Below are 21,620 nucleotides of genomic sequence, written 5' to 3' on the forward strand. Positions count from 1 at the left end.
TCTCTCTCTCTCTCTCTCTCTCTCTCTCTCTCTCTCTCTCTCTCTCTGTCCTTAAAGGACATAAAATAAAACTTAAATATTGCAATGTGACAGATAACATAATTATATATAAGTGCAAGTAAAAAGCATGGTGTTGCTGCTTGTCAAATGAAACAAAAAGATTATCATAGGGACAAAAGTTCTTTTCTCATCATTTAAGAAATGAAGAAAGAGGAAAGAAAACAAGAAAATGTACAGTAAATGATTTGGTTGAGATTTGTGGACACCATTAAACTCCTTCAAAGTGTGAAAGTAGCACCTGTAGCATAGAAAGGTTTTCAATACCACACTGAAAGGTTTACAATGCTTTCTCTGCTTAGGAGGAACCTTACATTGAGCAATGTGATACAAACCAAGCTGCATACCGTAGACATATTTGATAAAGTCATAAAAAGCACAGGATCTAGAATAGAGAAGAGTAACTGATAGATTTCAGCATCACTAAATCAGTATTTACACTTCAGACAAATTTCAGAGATCCGAAGCATACACCTGGTCTGACTTGAGAGGCATGTGCCATAGGATATTTTTAGGTTAGAGTCAATGGCTCCTGGGTCACAATGTGCCTTCCAGTTCCCTCAAGCAATGAAGCATTCAGACCACTTTGTGTTTCTCTTATGACCCCTTGTTATCAAGGAAGCATGGAAGGTTGACAGGACAATTGGTCTTAGACCTTAATCTTTGTACACTGTAAAGTCTGCAAACATCCTTGTATCATGTCTACTACAACTGTATTGATCCTGGCAATTGACTTATTTTCTGTTTCTGATAAAGGTATATTTTAAAAAGGCTGATTGCTCTCAATAAAATTGCCACAGCCATAGGCCTAAAATCAGCAATAGGCCTGTCATACATTTATACTAACACCAAGTCTTGGGTCTCTGTGGATAAACATTGAAACAGAGCTATTGTAAACAGGCAGCTTTTGTAGAAATTTACCAGCCTGAGTAGTCATAGACCTTGTAAATAGGTAGCCTTGGCAGACAATACCAACTTAGATAAGGACAAGTGAGTCATAGGCAGAATCATAGTGACCTGTCCCATGAACTTTCACCCAGCCGATACCCAGTTCTGAAAGATATCTGTATTCCCCCTGAACATCCACACTTCAGTGTCATCCCCTTCCCCACATCCTGCCTTTCTGTGTTTATAACCCCTGTGTGAATGAATTACGATTTGAGAAAAAATAAATAAATTATTTAAAAAACAAACATATGAAAAATTGCCACAGCTTAAGTTTTGCTGTGGATCCTCAACTAGCCTGGGTTCATTTCTGGAGGCCATATTAGGTGAGCATGATCTCCAGTAAGTAAGGGAAGTCACTTACAGCAAATGGTATGAACACACAAAATAACAAAAAAGATTTTAAGATTGAATGTATGTAATTTCCTCAATATATGTTGCCTGTATGAGACTGACCTTGAGTACAATAAAAGTAGGCTCAGATGAAAGAGATGAGAAATGTGTGCCAGCTAACACTAACCAAAATTGTCTGAGGTGGCTACAGCAACACCAAAGAGCATCTCAAAGCAAACTAGCAGGAGACTATAGCCTCATCTCACAACAATAAAAAATGGCATTTATCAAGAAGGCTTCACAGTCCTGAGTGTAACTGTGCTTCATCAGAGCATTCTGATTCACAAAACATTGACTAAGAATGTTTTCAGGGAGAAATAGAAAAGAAAAATAATAAACAGATAATACTCACATAATTAACTAATACATTAGATTAATTAATAGAATATTAAAATCAATAAGCTAGAAAAAATAAAGCTGGACAACTATATCAACCATCTTGATTGATTATATAGCATATATATATAGGAAAATAAAGATTCTTTCCAGGTGGAGACAAATAATTTAGTTAAGATTAAGATATACCATATTTGCAGCAGAGAAATTGTTGACAACCAGAGACTTCTCTAACCAAGGTCAAAATAGCTTGCCAAGAATATTTCAGTCTTGCTTGCCTACTTTTATCTCATTCTCCAACGAATTTCCCATGGAGTTTTCCAGAGTTTCTATACTACACAATACTGTTATAAATTAAAGTAGATGTGAGAATCTGTATCTTGTTTCTGTTTAGGTCAGGAACTAGTGATGCTTTCAAATTTTTTATTACAATATTAATATACTGTTATTTTTTAGAAAATCTACAATTAGTCTCAGTGAACCCCTATGAGTCCAGGTTTGTTGATTCTGTGACTTAGGCATTAGACTGTACTCATCCTGAGAACAAAGGACATATACTGATCATATTTAAATATTTATTTTGATTTTAACTATATGTATGTGCATGTGTATATGTCAGTATGTGTACAAGAGTGTAAGTGCTTATGGATACCAATAGAGGAAATCATCTCCTCAGAAGCTGACATTATACAAAGCTGCCCAATGTACGATGTGTGCTGAGAACTAACTAGCCCTCCATGAGAACAGCAAGTTCTCTCAAATTCTAAGCTATCTCTCCAGCTCCCTTGTTCTTTGATATTCTGCATTGCTGGAACTAGAACACAAAGCTTTGTACATGGTAAGCACTAACTCTACTCTTAATGTATCCCTCAACAACAATCATCTTTTTATCTTCTGTAAGATAGAACTCATATTTAATAAACAAGTTACATTCATGAGATGATTCACAACTGCTTGTTTAATAAAAATGTCAGTAAATTGATACTGACTATTCAACACTACAGACACAATGTTAATTGTATAAGTAGTTACATTTATATTATTTGGTGGAACTAGTTCAGCATTTAACACAGAATCTCCAGACTGTTTATACAACAATATGATTTTAATTATCTTTGGATTTAACACTGTTACAAAATACCAACACATTTGGTATTGCCTAGATATTAATATTTTGTTATATGGCTACATCAGAACTGGTTCTAATCACAAATAGAAAGGACTGGGTAGAAGGAATCACAATATTTACTGATAGATTAATTTTGCATTATGCTTTTACACCTACACATGTGCCTTTAATTGGAAAAGCTATAAATGCTGGAAGCTGGAAACACATTAGCAATAAGACTTTTACAAAGCCCTTGATTAGCTCCAGATGAAGACACTTTCAAAGACATGATAAAGATATTTGAGAAGGATATCTTTTACATTTGACAGAGTGAACAACAGGAAGAACCCAGAAGGAGAATGGTAGAAAAATGGTGCCTGATAATGATTGTTGTAGAAGAAGGTATTTGCTAAGAATAAAGAAATGCACAGGCTAAGTTATTTTAAGATGCACTGATGTATAGATGCAAAGCTCAGAGAACCATGTCGGTGTCTGGGAAGCAATAGGAATCTAAGGGATAGCCAAATTGCAAGTGGATGTCTCTTGAAAATGGCTAGGTTAAGGGCACTAAACTTTGGCCTGCCCCTGGTTTTGACCTTCAAAGAATAACAGTTTTATTGATATCTTGAATAGTTTTTAGATCAACTCGACATACTGCCCAGAGACCACAGGATGCCGTGATTAGTGTTGAACTTACACATGTAGCCAACCTAGTAAAAGGTGCACTGTTTCCTATTCTAAATAAAAAGAGAATCTTAGTCCATAGATTATAACATTCTCAAAATACAACTAATGGCTTTTTCCATCTTTGTTTCTAAACAGTTTTCAAATTTGTGATCAGGACTTAAGCATGCTAGCTTTGCTGATCCTTGCAACTGATTTGCTATTTTGACTATATTATTTTCTTTTATAAAACCAAACATATTGTGTTAACTTAGGTCAAATATCAGTTGATATTTGTCTGGCCTATTCAATTAAGTAAATTTTAGAAATAGGTTGACATTATGAAGGTTAAAGGAGTATGTGCGTGTGTGTGTGTGTGTGTGTGTGTGTGTGTGTGTGTGTGTGTTTAGTCTGTTTAGAAAAAAAATGGATTGTAAAACCATAGTAAGAAGTATAACAGAAGTACTTTAAGTGAAGTAAAACATAAGTACTTTATTTAAGCTTAGTGTTCTTTTAATAACTTATATAATGCTAATTTTAATACATAGTTTGGAAAGTTGAAGCTAGTTAAGAATTGAGTCAGCCTTTGATTCCAGTACCAAATATCTGGTATTTGATGAATGCATCCAGATACTGGTAAATGACTCTCCATACAACATTCTAGTTCTCTTGTAGGATGGTATATGAGATTCTTTCTGAAAAGAAGTAGACAGAAGCTATTTTAGTGTAGAAGAAATTACCCCCAATTATATTCATTTGTTTCTATTATAAGAAGAAACATTATTATTAGTAACAAGGAGGCATGTTGAAGAGCAAACTTCAACTTTAGTTAGAATTCTAAAACAAAGACTTAGATAAAAAGAAATGATTTGAATAATTGTTGGCTGAATATAGATAAGCTATAAGCGAATAGAGTGGTTAAATCAAATACAACTATCAACAAGATGGTTGTACAGGGCTGATTCCATGTTAAGCATATACTATTAAACACAGTTAAGAAGATGGGAGACTTACCAATGGTTCAGGCTGAAATCACAGAGTGCAAAATCACAACCTTAACAAGTCCACTTTTATTTCTTCATACTCATTGGATAAATAAACACCTGGTGTCATAAAGAAATTGGGGGAGTGGGACATTAATTTCCAAAGATATATACTGATCCTTCTATTTTTAACTTAGCACAAATAAATACAAATATATATTATACATGTACATATATAAATATATATTATACATATACACACATACACATATGCATATATGTACATATACAAATATATATTATACATATACACACACATACACATATGCATATATGCATACACACATATAGTCTTAGTCAGTATTCTATTGCTGTGAAGAGACTCCATGACCAAGACAATTCTTATTAAAAGAAGACATTTAATTGGGGCTTGCTTATAGTGTCAAAGGCTTAGTCCTTTGTCCTGGTGGAGAGCACAGTAGCACACAGGCAGACATGGTATGGAGAAGTAGCTGAGAGTTCTACTTCCAGATTCAAAGGCAACAGAAGAGATGGACAGGTGTCCTGGCTTGGGCTTCTGAAAACATTAAACCCCACTTCCAGTGACACATTTCCTCTAATAAGCCCACATCTTCTAATTATTTCAAATAGTGCCAGTTCTCAGTGACCAAGGATTCAAATCTATGACCTTATTGGGGGGGAGGGGTATTCTCATTCAGATGACCACAGTTTACTCCCTGGCATCCGTAAGTGCCATATCGTAATGCAAATACATTTAGTTCACCTTCAAAAGTTCTCGTGAGTCTATCAGTCTCAACACGATTTAAAAGTCCAAAGTTCAAAGTCTCTTCGGAGAGCCAAGGCAATCTCTTAACTGTAACCCTCATGTAAAATCAAAATTAAAAAAGCAGATCACATACTTCCAACATGCAGTGACACAAAACATGTCTTTTTATTTGAAAAAGAGAGGAAACGGAGGGAGCATGATGAGGAAATTCCAGACCAAAGCAAGACTGAGAACCAGCTGGACAAACTCCAAACTCTATCTCTAGGTCTGGTGTCAAAGCTCTCTTTAGATCTCCACCTCTTTTCAGCTGTGTTGACTGCAAGGTGCTTCTCTCTCTTGGGCTGGTTCCACTCCCTGTTAGCAGCTCTCCTTGGCAGCTACCCAATAACTCTGGCATCTCCTTCATCTTGTCCAACAAGATTCAGGCTTCACTTCTACAGCTTCATGCAATGGCCTCTCTGGGCCTCCATGCAGGGACACTCCTGACACATGTCTGGTCTCAGCAGCTTTCCTTGGCTTAGGAAAGAAATTCTACAACCCTTTCTTGTATCCTTGAGTGTAAAGCCAGAACCACATGGGCAAAACTTCCAAGTTCTTCTGCTTGCTGGGCTGGAACATGACCCTTTGTTCACATACATTTCATCAGTTTTCTGTTTTCTATGGTTTTCCCTGCTGCTTAAGCTTCTCTTTAACTCCCTTCCACAGGTTTCAAGCTTACCTGGACAGGGTCTTGCCCTGAGGTTACAATTTTCTTTATCCCATTTAGAATTAGCCTTTTCTTTAAACTTTTTATCTCCTTGAGCACTGAACTTAGCTTCACTACAATTACTGGTGCTCCTGTTCCCCTCAAACTGCACATTTTATATTTTAATTTGCTCAGCTTGCTTCTTTATAGATAATGCCTAAATGTAGCCACTAATAAGTAACCATACAAAAGCAACAAATTTAGGCTGTCTTGAAATCTTCTTTGTCAACTTCCTTAATCCAAAACTAATCTATTCTGTCTCTGAAAGATTTTTTTTGGACAAGTGGAGGAAGCAAAATATTTCCAAAATATTGTTATGGTAAATATTAAATAAGAACACCAAATTCCTGTGCTACAACCAGCTACTCTCTGCCCCAACTGTCTTGTCACCTCTTCCTCTAGGCTAGCCCCAGCAGTGACCGTTTGCAGTTCTCTTGCCCTGGGTTCTGCTCACATTCCCAGCCATCCAGCCCCCGTGGTCAGTGATCCCAAATCCCAGTAACCCAGTAAAATCAAAACTCTATATTAGACTTGTAACTTATAAGTCAGATTTACATCGGTAGATTCTTACCCCACAAAACATCTGCACAATTTACTCAGAGCCAATCGATATTGATAAAAACTTCCCAACTAGATAAGACAAATTGTCCTGTAATCATTCATCCCTTATAAGATATTCATAACTACCTGTGGCTATTTAAAGCCACACAGAATCTGGATCATCCTGTTCTTCCTCCATCTTCCTTCCTTCCCTCTCTACCTGTCTGTTTCTGTCTCTGAAACTCTTAGCTCTGCCTTCCTTTTCTCTGTCCAATCACAGGCTTCTTGTTGTATTAATATTTAAATTAACTGGGGAAAAATTCTGCTACAAATATCCCAAGAGCAGTTTCTAGGCCACTTATTAATACTCTTCTATGTGGGAACAACTTGAACCAGTCTTCCGTTATCTACATTGTTCTCAGCACCACCGGCTTCAATTCTTCTACTAGTATTCCCATCCATCTCCACTTAAAACGTTCAACCGCTTTTCTAATTAAATTTCCACATTCTTCTAATATCAACACCACCAGGCCATTCATAGCAATGCCCTTCTCAGTGGTACCAATTTCTGCCCTACTTGGTGCTCTATCGCTGTGAAGAGACATCATGACCAAGGCAACCCTTATAATGGAAAGCATTTAACTGGGCTTGCTTACACTTACAGAGTTATGGTCTATTGTCATGGCAGGAAGCATGGTGGTAGACACGCTTATATGGTACTGGGGAAGTTGCCAAGAGTAACATATCTGGATTCATATGCACCAGGAAGAGAAAGCACCTTGCCTGGCCTGTGCTCCTCAAAACCTCAAAACCCACCTCCAGTGACAAGCTTCCTCCAACAAGGCCACACTTACTAATTCTTTCAAGTAGTGTTACCCAGAATTCAAATCCAAAAGCCTATATGTATATACTGATTTGAACAAGAACAGTCGGGGGGGGGGGTGTGCATACATATTCCAAAAAGTTCTGAGCATTTAAGTAATTAATTTCCCTTTTAATTATGCATATGTTTGTGTGCATGCATGCAGAAGAGTCTGTCAGATACCCTGAATTACAGGCTGACATGGGCTGCCCAATGTGGGTGCTAAGAATCTAACTTTGGTCAACTTCAAAAGGAATATGGGCTCTTAAATGTTTATCTATTCCTCCAGCCTGAGTTTCAACCATTTTATAAGAAGATAAACTAGTCTAGAATTTCCTTGATTTAAAGTTGCTTAGCTAATAATCTCAAAATTGTAACAGGATTCTGAGGCTCCTGAGGGAGTTTTCAGGGAGGCACATGAGGAAAATCTCCTTATGAGTGGGAAAGCATGTTCTGCAGGGCCTTTGAAACTGAGGGCGTTTTTGTGAAAAGTGTCTCTTGGATCTCAAATCACTAAGACCATGAATAGTGACCAACAGTGATTTGTGGACATCTGGTCTGAAAATTGATGAGAGTCACTGCAAAATTTACAAGTCTCCTACTATAATTAATGGATATAGGAGTCCTCATAGTATCCTATGTGTAAACAAAGAATATTTTCACACTCATAAACTTGACATGGAGCGCTTCTTGAAGAAAAACGTCTTCTTAATACAGACATTCCTCATTGCTTCAGCCATCATGGCAAGCTTAGCAAACAGAAACAGTATGCCATGTTCTATTCAACCCAGCCTAGTGGTTTCAAAACTTCATTTTTTCCTCTCAGAATTCTACTACATAAACAGAATAAAATGACGTTGTTCATCCTGAAGGATAAGAGGAGTGCCTTAGGCTACCTCCATTCATCTTCCCTCGATTTCTTCTGCCATGCTTGCAGAAATCCTAAAACCCTGAAATTTTCATGAATCACCCACAAGCCAAAGGACCAAGTCTAAGTAGATCCTAAGCACACTCATGATTTTTGATGTTTTATGAAGAAATTATTGTAGCTACCCTATTCCATAACCTGAGCTTTTGAGAAGTGATGGCATTGTGGATACACCATATTAAGCATCACTGTTACATACCTTATATGTTCTCTCGGTATTTTTTTCTATTTACTCTTTTTTTAATGATTCCTGTGTCATAGAATTAATATATAACTTAGAAAATCATAAATTGAACTACACAAAGAAATACATATAAACATATAACTGATATTCTAAGAAGCCTTTATTTATGCTGTCAGGCTTTATTATAAATATTTTACGTGGAATATCTCATTTTATTAGCATATATTGATTATACAAAGTAATGAGATTTGTTGTAGCATTTCCATTCATGTATGTAACAAACTTCTCTCACTTGTGTTGCCTGCCCTCTGTTAGCATCCTCTCTCCCTTTCCTGTTACTTTTCCATATCACTAACAGTTTTATTTCTATATAATTTCTTCCTAAATCGAACACACAAGAAGACCTGCAGCATGTGTCTTTGAGACTTGGCATGTTTCACTAAATGTAGTGATCTTTGTCAGTTTCCTTTCAAGCGGCACACTTTATATTCTTTTTAACCAAAAATAAATTCATTACCAACATGTACCACATTTTATTTACCCATTCCTCCACTGATGGTCACATAGGCTGATTACAAACCTTTGCTCTTCTGGACAGTGCAGCAATAAGAAATGCAAATATCTATATGATAAGGTGACATTGATTTTTTGAGTGTGCACTCAGAAGTTATAGGTGGAACTGTAGAACTCTGCTTTTCTATTTTATTTTATTATTTTATTTTATTTTATCTTATTTTATTTTTGAGGAAACTCTATTCTGTTTTCAGTAGCTGAGTTAATTTACATTCTCACCAGCATGCAGGATTCCTTTACTCTCACCAACACACCGATGTCATTGTTTTCTAGATAGCTTATTGCATTGATATTGAATCTTGATGTAATTTTGATTTTCATCTCAACAATACCTAAGACTATTGAATACTGTTTCAGGGACTTACTGGCCATTTTTATTTCTTCATTGAAAGCTCTCTGCACAGTTTAGTTGCCCATCTAATAAGTGTGGTTTTGTTCTTTTGTTGCTTATGTTTTTAGCTATTCATGTGTTCAGGATTTGAATCACTGTCAGATGGAGAGTTGGCACAGCTCTGCCCCATTCTGTAGGAGTCTACTGCAACAGTACTCTTACTTGATTTCTTTACTGTGAGGGAGAATTTTGCTTTATGTAATTATAATTTTGAATTTTTTATTATTTATCGAGATACTAGAATCCTAGTAAAAGTTGTTATCAATGTTTATGTCTTGAAATACTTCGCTCTAAGACTTCCAGCTTTTCCACACTTATATTGAAGTTTCTTTTTTTTTTTTGGTTTTTCGAGACAGGATTTCTCTGTATAGCCTGGGCTGTCCTGGAACTCACTCTGTAGACCAGGCTGGCCTCGAACTCAGAAATCCGCCTGCCTCTGCCTCCCAAGTGCTGGGATTAAAGGCATGCGCCACCACCGCCCTGCTATATTGAAGTTTCTTTTTTCTTTTCTTTTTTTTTTTTTATTGGATGATTTATTTACATTTCCTATGTTGTCCCCTTACCCCATCCCCCACCACCCCCTCGGAACCCCCAATCCCCTCTCCCCTCCTCCTTCTTCTCTGTGGATGTAACCTCTATCTACCCCCCCCCCCCTCCCACCTCCCCCCCCTCAAAATTCCCACCCCCTGGGACATCCAGCCTTCATGAGGTCAAGGTTCTCTTCTTCCACCTATGCCCAGCAGGGCCCTCCACTTTTACATATTCAGCTGAAGCCCTGAATCCCCCCCTAAGTGCTCCCAGGCTGGTGGTTTAGACCCTGGGAGCTGTGGTTGGTTGGTATTGTTGCTCTCCTCATGGTGCCACAAACCCTTTCAGCTCCTTCAGTCTTCTCTCTAACTCCTCTATTGAGAACCCCATGATCAGTTCAATGGCTAGTTGTGAGCATCTGCCTCTGAATATGTCTGACTCTTGAAGGCCTCTGAGGAGATATCCATATCAGGCTCTTATCAGCATGCACTTCCTGTCTTCCACATCAGCATCTACCTTTGGTGATTGCACATGGGATGGATACTCAGGTGGAGTGGTCTTCAGACGGCCCCTCCTTCAATTTCTGTCCCTCACTTTGTCTCCATATTTGCTCCCTTGAGTATTTTGTTGCTCCTTGTAAGAAGGACCGAATCACCCTCACTTGGTCTTCCTTCTTTATGGGCTTCATGTGGCCTGTGAGTTGCATCTTGGGCATTTCAAGGTTCTAGGCTAATATCCAATAATCAGTGAGTGAATACCATGTGTGTTCTTTTGTGATTGGCTTACCTCACTCAGGATGATAATTTCTAGTTCCATCCATTTACCTAGGAACCTCTCGAATTCATTGTTTTTAATAGCTGAGTAATACTCCATTGTGTAAATATACCACATTTTTTGAATCCATTCCTCAGTTGAAGGACATCTGGGTTCTTTCCAGCTCCTGGCTATTATAAATAAGGCTGCTATGAACATAGTTGAGCATATGTCCTTGTTATATGTTCGAGCATCTTCTGGTTATATGCCTAGGAGTGGTATAGCTGGATCCTCGGGTAATGCTATGTCCAATTTTCTGAGGAACCGCCAGACTGATTTCCAAAGTGGTTGCACCATCTTGCAGTCCCACCAACAATGGAGGAGTGTTCCTCTTTCTCCACACCCTCGCCAGCATCTACTATCACCTGAGTTTTTAATCTTAGCCATTCTGACTGGTGTGAGATGGAATCTCACGGTTGTTTTGATTTGCATTTCCCTGACGACTAAGGACGGTGAACATTTCTTTAGATGCTTCTCAGCCATTCGAGTTTCTTCCGTTGAAAATTCTTTGTTAAGCTCTATACCCCATTTTTTAATAGGGTAATTTGGTTGTCTGGAGTCTAATTTCTTGAGTTCTTTGTATATATTGGATATTAGCCCTCTATCAGATGTAGGATTGGTAAAGATCTTTTCCCAATTTGTTGGTTGTCGTTTTGTCCTATTGACAGTGTCCTTTGCCTTACAGAAACTTTGCAATTTTATGAAGTCCCATTTGTCAATTCTCGATCTTAGAGCATATGCCATTGGGGTTCTGTTCAGGAACTTTTCCCCTGTGCCCAAGTATTCGAGGCTTTTCCCCACCTTCTCTTCTATTAGTTTCAGTGTATCTGGTTTTATGTGGAGGTCCTTTATCCACTTAGACTTGAGCTTTGTACAAGTGGATAAGAATGGATCAATTTTCATTCTTCTACATGTTGTCTTCCAGTTGAACCAGCACCATTTGTTGAAAATGCTGTCCTTTTTCCACTGGACAGTTTTAGCTCCTTTGTCAAAGATCAAGTGACCATAAGTGTGTGGGTTCATTTCTGGGTCTTCAATTCTATTCCATTGATCTTCCTGCCTGTCTCTGTACCAATACCAGGTAGTTTTTGTCACTATTGCTCTGTAGTACAGCTTGAGGTCAGGGATGGTGATTCCTCCAGAAGTTCTTTTATTGTTCAGAATAGTTTTCGCTATCCTGGGTTTTTTGTTATTCCATATTTATTTGAGAATTTCCTTTTCTAACTCTGTGAAGAATTGAGTTGGGATTTTAATGGGGATTGCATTGAATCTGTAGATTGCTTTTGGCAAGATGGCCATTTTTATTATATTAATCCTGCCAATCCATGAGCATGGGAGATCTTTCCATCTTCTGAGATCTTCTTCAATTTCTTTCTTCAGAGACTTGAAGTTCTTGTCATAGAGGTCTTTCACTTGCTTGGTTAGATTCACACCAAGGTATTTCATATTATTTGCAACTATTGTGAAGGGTGTCATTTCCCTAATTTCTTTTTCAGTCTGTTTATCTTTCATGTAGAGGAAGGCTACTGATTTTTTTGAGTTGATTTTATAACCAGCCACTTTACTGAAGTTGTTTATCAGGTTTAGGAGTTCTCTGGTGGAAGTTTGGGGGTCACTTAAGTATACTATCATATCATCTGCAAATAGCGATATTTTGACTTCTTCCTTTCCTATTTGTATCCCTTTGACTTCTTTTTGCTGTCTAATTGCTCTGGCTAAGACTTCCAGTACTATATTGAATAGGTAGGGGGAGAGTGGGCAACCTTGTCTAGTCCCTGATCTTAGTGGGATTGCTTCAAGTTTCTCTCCATTTAGCTTGATGTTGGCTACTGGTTTGCTGTAAATTGCTTTTACTATGTTTAGGTAGGGGCCTTGAATTCCTGATCTTTCCAAGACTTTTATCATGAAGGGATGTTGAATTTTGTCAAATGCTTTCTCAGCATCTAGTGAGATGATCATGTGGTTTTTTTCTTTAAGTTTGTTTATATAGTGGATTACATTGATGGATTTCCGAATATTGAACCATCCCTGCATTCCTGGGATAAAACCTACTTGATCATGATGGATGATTGTTTTGATGTGGTCTTGGATTCAGTTTGCTAGAATTTTATTGAGTATTTTTGCATCGATGTTCATAAGGGAGATTGGTCTGAAGTTCTCTTTCTTTGTCGGGTCCTTGTGGGGTTTGTGTATGAGTGTAATTGTAGCTTCATAGAACGAATTGGGTAGTGTTCCTTCTGTCTCTATTTTGTGGAATAGTTTGAAGAGAATTGGTATTAGGTCTTCCTTGAAGGTCTGATAGAATTCAGCACTAAAACCATCTGGTCCTGGGCTTTTTTTAGTGGGGAGGCTTTTGATGACTGCTGCTATTTCCTGAGGGGTTATGGGACTATTTAGATGGTTTATCTGCTCCTGGTTTAACTTCGGTACCTGGTATCTGTCTGGGAAATTGTCCATTTCATCCAGGTTTTACAGTTTTGTTGAGTATAGGCCTTTGTAGTAAGATCTGATGATTTTTTGAATTTCTTCAGTTTCTGTTGTTATGTCTCCCTTTTCAGTTCTGATTTTATTAATTTGGATACTGTCTCTGTGCCCTCTGGTTAATCTGGCTAATGGTTTATCTATCTTGTTGATTTTCTCAAAGAACCAACTCCTGGTTTTATTGATATTTTGTATTGTTCTTTCTGTTTCTATTTGGTTGATTTCAGCCCTGAGTTTGATTATTTCCTGCCTTCTACTCCTCCTGGGTGTATTTGCTTCTTTTTGTTCTAGAGCTTTTAGTTGTGCAGTCAACTTGTTAGTGTGTGCTCTTTCCAGTTTCTTTTTGTAGGCACTTAGAGCTACGAGCTTTCCTCTTAGCACTGCCTTCATGACGTCCCACAAGTTTTGGTATGATGTGTTCTCATTTTCATTGAATTCTAAAAAGTCTTTTATTTCTTTCTTTATTGCTTCCTTGACCAAGTCATCATTGAGTAGAGAGTTGTTCAGTTTCCATGTGCACGTGGGTTTTCCATTGGTTTTGTCATTATTAAAGACCAGTCTTAGTCCGTGGTGATCTGATAAGATGCAAGGGATTATTTCAATCTTTTTGTATCTGTAGAGGCTTGTTTTGTGACCAATTATATGGTCTATTTTGGAGAAGGTACCATGAGGTGCTGAGAAAAAGGTATATTCTTTTGTTTTAGGATGAAATGTTCTATAGATGTCTGTTAAGTCCATTTGGTTCATAACTTCTGTTAATTTCAAAGTGTCTCTGTTTAGTTTCTGTTTCCATGATCTGTCCATTGCTGACAGTGGGGTGTTGAAATCCCCCACTATTATTGTGTGAGGTGTAATGTGTGTTTTGAGCTTTAGTAAAGTTTCTTTTATGTATGTAGGTGCCCTTGCATTTGGAGCATAGATGTTCAGAATTGAGAGTTCACTTTGGTAGATTTTTCCTTTGATGAGTATGAAGTGTCCTTCCTTATCTTTTTTGATTAATTTTGGATGAAAGTCGATTTTATTTGATATTAGAATGGCTACTCCAGCTTGTTTCTTGGGACCATTGGCTTGAAAAATTGTTTTCCACCCTTTTATTCTGAGGTAGTGTCTGTCTTTGTCACTGAGGTGCGTTTCTTGTATGCAGCAAAATTCTGGGTCTTGTTTGTGTATCCAGTCTGATAGTCTGCGTCTTTTTATTGGGGAATTGAGACCATTGATTTTAAGAGATATTGAGGAAAAATGATTGTGGCTTCCTGTTATTTTTATTAGAGGTAAAGTTATGTTTGTATCTTCTTTTGGGGTTGTTGGAAGATTACTTACTTGCTTTTTCTAGGTTGTAGTTTCCCTCCTTGTGTTGACATTTTCCATCAATTATCCTTTGAAGTGCTGGGTTTGTGGGAAGATATTGTGCAAATTTGGTTTTGTCATGGAATATCTTGGTTTCGCCATCTATAGTGATTGAGAGTTTTGCTGGGTATAGTAATCTGGGCTGGCAATTGTGTTCTCTTAGGGTCTGTATGATGTCAGTCCAGGCTCTTCTGGCTTTTATAGTCTCTGGTGAGAAGTCTGGTGTAATTCTTATAGGTCTGCCTTTATATGTTACTTGACCTTTTTCCCTTACTGCTTTTAGTATTTTTTCTTTGTTTTGTGCATCTGATGTTTTGATTATTATGTGACGGGAGGTATTTCTTTTCTGGTCTAGTCTATTTGGTGTTCTGTAGGCTTCTTGTATGTTTATGGGCATCTTGTTCTTTAGGTTAGGGAAATTTTCCTCAATGATTTTGTTGAAGATATTTACTGGCCCTTTAAGTTGGGAATCTTCATTCTCATCTATACCTATTATCCTTAGGTTTGGTCTTCTCATTGTGTCCTGGATTTCCTGGATGTTTTGAGTTAGGAGTTTTTTGCATTTTGCATTTTCTTTGACAACTGTGTCAATATTTTCCACCGTATCTTCTGCATTTGTGTTTCTACAGAATTTTAGGATTGTTTTTCTATTTATGAAAGTAATGTCATTGATGTTGTGATGGAGATTACACTGAATATGTAGATCTCTTGTTTAAAAAGGAGGATTCATTTTCTCAATATTAATTCAGCTAGTGTGGAAACAGGAAAGTCCTTCTATCTTCTAGTGTCTTTAAATTCTGTCCTTACTGTTTCAAAGTTTTCATTTCAGAGTCTTTAACGTCTTTGGTTCAGTTCAGGTGCAGTTTTAAAAACTATTATAAATAGTATTGTTTTTCTGACTTTTTTGCAACTATATTATAATAACTCTTTTCTATCTCTTAGTAGATATATAAAGTTAGTATTTTCATTCCTCTATCATAAATTGAAGGTCAAGTGAGAGAAGAGAAAACCAAATTGTTCATGTTATCCAAATAAAGTAATTAATGGCATCCGAATCTCTTTGTGTGTGTGCAGAGAGCCTCATACCACATTGTTCATCTTATTTAACATGTTTCCATGGTAACAAATATGCTGGTAAATGATGTTTATTATACACAGAGAAAAGTGTCATGGAAATTACAGTTGCTCAAAGAGGAATCAGTGTACATGCTCCCTTCTCCCACTCTTTCTCCCTCTCTCTCTCTATTTTATCCTCACTTTGTCTCTTCTGTAGTTCTTTTATGTCTTTTCAAGGGTTCATCTCTAGAGGAGGATACAGAAACTGTGGTTTACACAATGGAATACTACTCAGCTCTTAAAAACAAGGACATAATGAGTTTTGCAGGCAAGTGAATGGAACTAGAAAATATCATTCTGAGTGAGGTAACTCAGACACCAAAGAACATGTATGGTATGTATTCACTAATAAGTGAAAATTAGCCCCATAAAAGTACAGAATACTTAGAATACAATCCACAGAACTCAAGAAGGCTAACAAGCAGAAGGGCTCAAGTAAGGATGCTTTAGACCCACTTGGAAGAAAAAAGAAAGCAATCACAGAAGGCAGAGGGTGGAAGGGACCTGAGTGGGAGAGAGGAGTGGGAGGGGAAAGGGGAACATGATCAGGTATAGCATGGGGTTGGGGTGGGCACAGAAAAGAAGACTGGAAGGCCAGCAGAAAGAATGGAAATATCCAACCTCACCTCAGGGGTGGGTGGAAGTAGGAGGAACCTATAGAAAGTACCAGAGACCTGGGAGGTGAGAGACTCTCAGGACTCAAAGGGAGGAACCTTAGATGAAATGCCCAACAGTTGAGAGAGGGAACTCATAAAGTCTACCTCCAGTAGAAAGACAGGGCATCAAATGGAGGGATGGGGTTGCCATCCCACAGTCAAAAGCTCTGACCCAGAATTCTTTCAGTCTAAAAGAACTGCAGGGACAAAAATGGGGAAGAGATTGAGAGAAAGGTCTAGTGACTTGGGATACAAGGGGGAGGGGCTCCAAGGCCTGACAGTATTACTGATACTATGGTGTACTTACAGACAGGAGCCTAGCACAGTTGTCTCTGAGAGGTCCAACAAGCACCTGACTGAGACAGATGCAGATACTTACACCCAACCAACGGACTGAAGTCGGGGATCTCTGTGGTTGATTTAGGGAAATGCTAGAAGACTCTGAGGAGGAGGGTTACCCCATAGGAAAACCAGCACTCTCAACCAACCCCCAAGATCTCTCAGAAACTGAGTCACCAACAAGGCAGCATACAGAAGCTGGTCTGAGGCCCCCACACGTATATAGCAAAGGACTGCCTGGTCTGGCCTCAGTGGGAGAAGAGGTATCTAACCCTAGAGAGACTTGTGGCCCCAGGGATTGGGGAGGCCTGGTGGGGGAAATGGGATAAGGAACTGTGGGAAGACAGACCTGGAGGGGGTAATGACTAGACTATAAAAGAAATAAAAGTAAAAAAAAAAAATTTAAAAAAAGGACACTGAAAGAGGAGCAATTCCTGTTTCAGCCACTATTTTTTTTTCAATCTTTAATCTTTTTTTACAGTCCAATCTTTATCCAACTCCTGGTCACCATTTTTTAAACTTTTTTTATTTTAATATGAGGGTTCCATGTGAATTTAGTTAGACGTAACTAATTTTATACATTAAAAATGAGGAAGGCTTTAATTTTACTTAATAGAGAAAATGAGCAGCTTATCAAATTGCTTCCCAGCATTAACTAATGAATAAAAATGTATAACTACATCATGTCAGATGACAAAAGAGTCTGATTCCAGCAACAGGAATTATAGCCAATAAAAATGCACTTAACAAAAATACAGCACTGGGCTGTGAGGTTATGAGATCCCGTACAATGGAGATCATCATTAATTTAATCTGTCATCAAGAGAGATGATAGTTTTTAAATGACCACTCATGGGAGAAGCTAGTGAGAGAGAGAGTAAAAAGGAGAAGCCAAGGGAACTGGAATCCACACTTCATGGAGGGCACTGGGAAAACAATTCTGTTTTAAATACTGAAGATGGAGCAACCAATTAGATAGATCCCAGAATATAATTCTTATGTAGAGACATTGGGAGAGGATCAAAATGGGAATACAAATCCTTAATTAGAGCAGTGCAAAAAGATAGCTTGATTTTATAAGCCAAACAGTCAAATTAATAAATGAATTAAAACATATAAAAAGCCTAATATAGAATATGGCTATGCTAAAATCCAGCTCAAATAAATGCATCAATTCCATTTCTAGAATCTTTTGTCCATATGCGTGCCAGTATAGTGGAGCCTAGTGGCTAAGAATGCCTGCCACTCTCCCCAAGGACTGAAGTTCAGTTCTCAGCACCTAAGACAGGCAGTTCAGATCCACGTCTGGTTCTAGGATTTTGACTCACTCTTCTGATCTCCTTGGCCACCTACACACATATGAATACACACACACACCACATGCATGCACACACACATCACACACATGAATACACCCACACATGTAGACCACAAACATGTGAATATATATATACCACATACATACACGTGACACACATACACACAGGCACACACTCCACTCCACTCACAACACACACACATAGGAATATACACAGCACACATACACACAAACACACACTGAAAATTAAAACATAAACAAGTAAAAGTTTAAAAATCACAATTTAAAGAAACACTCAAAAGAGGAGCTAGTATCTAACAAGTAAGAGATAGGGCTTAGCAATAATTTGAAGCTATATTGGTCTAAACCCCACCTCTGTTTGGTAGCTGTGTGATCTGATTTAAGCTGTACACAACCTGTCAAAACAACATACATGAACTAATTAATCTGAACAATTATTATATTTTAATAATTAATATTAAATTTAGTCTGTCATAGTACTATATACTTATAATTCTAGTATATTCAAGATACTGTCAGAAAAGATCAGGAATTCAAGGCTGCCCTTTGCAATATGAGGAATTTGTAACAGCCTTGATTACATTAGATCCTAGTATCAAAAGAGCAAAAGTTAACTGTAGCTCTATATTTTACGATAAACTTGGTAATGTAGAAGGAGTCGGGAGGAGAGGAAGATGAGAAGAAAGAGGGGGAGCTAGGGAGGGAGGGATGTAGGAGTCATTGAGGACCATGCATGTATCGAGAGCAGTCCTTGGTAACAACTTATATCTAGGTTAATTGGGTAACACCTCCAATTGCGTGGGCATTTTGTTAATTGAGCATTACCAAATGTATAAAGCCATTGGATAATCTTTAAGCCTACCCGGGATGTCGGGATGGTCTGGGCTCAGCCAGGCATTGTCTAGACAGCGTGGCAGATTGGCAGCGTCATCTCCCACACTGGCGACTAATGGGTGGCAGGGCCAGTGCTTTTGGCCAGCATGAGCCAGTGTCAGAGTTGAGGAGGAGCTGGAGTATGCAGCCGCTCTTGGCTTCAGGCCTTGTCTAATCGGGAACATGGCGGTCCTGTAACAACAAGCCAGATTGGGTGTCACTGTTTTAAAATATTAACAGTAACAGCAAACAAACAAAAAGGTCTAATTTTTTAAGTTATTTTTTTAAAATTATAGTAAAAATGTTCCCTTGGCCGGGTGGTGGTGGCACACGCCTTTAATCCCAGCACTTGGGAGGCAGAGGCAGGCGGATTTCTGAGTTCAAGGCCAGCCTGGTCTATAGAGTGAGTTCCAGGACAGCCAGGACTGCACAGAGAAACCCTGTCTTGAAAAAACAAACAAACAAAAAATTCCCTTAATAAAAATCGAATTTTTCCTGAGTAAGATTATTTTCTTTTTGAATTCCTAAAATGAACAATATTTAGTTAATATATGTTTAAAAACGGAAAGCCAATAAGAAAAGAATGAAAACATCCACAAATTTCTGACCATTAGGATGTGTGAAGCTCAGTGATTTAATCATGAAGTTACGCTTCATCCATTTACCTCAAGGAACTGTATCTTGACATTTTAATCACATGAAAATGACTACTAAATTCTTTGTCAAAGAACACCAGTTCTGAGTGATTTTCAGATGTCAGTTTACTTTCTGCTAAAGGGAAAATTGTAAAACACTTTGCTATTTCCCTGTTAATACGGCACTGCCCATTCATTTCAATTTGCACTATGTCATTCACTATCAATTTTATTTATTCAATTTGTTTGCTACTGGAAGTCACCCAAAACATATCAAATAAATTATCAGTGCTCTTATAGTTTTTATCCTGAAACATTTAGATATATAAAGCAAAGAAAAGATGAAAACAATGCCTACATTTTGTTAAGTGCTTTGGTAAGCAATGGAATTAGAGTCACTGAAATTATCATTATAAAAAACAAAAGCTCCAAATATATGCTGTCCCTACTAAACGAGACGGTCTAGTGACCTGATGTGTACACTGTATAAATATAACAATTAACAATGCAATGAGAGAGTGGCTTATAAAAACTCCACTCAGAAGTACAAATTAAATCTTCACAAAAAAATAAAATTGAGAAATATGGTCTCATTCATTTAAAAGATTATTTTATTTATTTACATACCAAATGTTGCCCTCCTCCTTGTCCCCACTCAGAGAGTTCTTCCCCCATTCCTCCCCCCCCTTCACCTCTGAGAGGTTCCTCCTACCCTGGGCCTTCGCATCTCTACAAGATTACTCACATCCTCTCACACTGATGCCAGACAAGGAAACCCTCTGATACAAATGGACCCAGGGGCCTCAGACCAGCCCACGTATGCTCTTTGGTTGGTAGCTCAGTCTCTGAGAGCTCCCAGGGATCAAGATTAGTTGGTATTATTGGTCTTCCTATGGGGTTGCCATCCCCTTCAGTTCCTTCAATCCTTCTCATAACTCTTCCCTAGGGGACTCCACCCTCAGTTTGATACTTGGCTGTAAGTATCTGCATCTGTCTCAGTCAGCTGCTACTAGAGCCTCTCAAAAGACAGCCAAGCTACCCTTCTGTCGGCGAGCAAATCATAGCATCACTAATAATGTCAGAGATTGGTGCCTGTGCATGGTAAGGATCACAAGTTGAGCCATTCACTGGTTGGCCATTCCTTCAGTCTATGCTCCAGTTTTGCCTGCACGTCTTTTAGGCAGGAGCAATTTTGGGTCAAAAGTTTTGTAGGTGAATTGATGTCCATATCTCTCTACTAGGGTCCTGGTTTAGCACTGGAGGTTGTCTCTTCAGGTTCCATATCCCCACTGTTGGGCATTTTAGCTAAGGTCACCCACATTGAGTCCTGGGAGCCTCCCCTATCCTGGGACTTTCTAGAAGTCTCCCCCCAGCCCCCCCCAGCTTCATATTTCCATTCATTCCCATGGCCCTCTTTGCCTCTCTCCTGTCTGCCTCCACAACTGATCCTGTCCCTTTTCTCCTTCACCTTCCCCTCTCCTACCCAGATTCCTCCATCTCTCTATCTCCCATGATTATTTGGTTCCCCTTCTAAGTGGGATTTAAGGAAGCACTTGGGCCTTCCTTATTTAACTTCTTTGGATATGTGGGGTATATCATAGGTTTTCTGTACTCTTTGGCTAATACCCACTTATCAGACTGTACATGCCATGAATCTCTCCTTTGAGTCTGGGTTATCACGCTCAGGATGATATTTTCTCGTTCTATCCATTTGCCTGCACAATTTATGATGCACTCATTTTTAATAGCAGAATAGTGTTCCACTGTGAAAATAAACCACATTTTCTGTATCAATTTTTTGCTGAGGAACATCTGGGTTGCTTCCAGCTTTTGTCTATTATGAGTAATGCTACTATGGACATGGAACATGTGGACTTTTGATATGGTGGAGCGTTGTTTGGGTATATGCCCATGAGCACTATAACTGGGTCTTCAGGTAGAAATATTTCCAATTTTCTGAGAAACCACCAGATTCATTTCCAGAGTGGTTGTACCAGT

Source organism: Grammomys surdaster, unplaced genomic scaffold, assembly GCF_004785775.1.
Source record: "Grammomys surdaster isolate TR1022 unplaced genomic scaffold, NIH_TR_1.0 62, whole genome shotgun sequence".
Taxonomy (NCBI): domain Eukaryota; kingdom Metazoa; phylum Chordata; class Mammalia; order Rodentia; family Muridae; genus Grammomys; species Grammomys surdaster.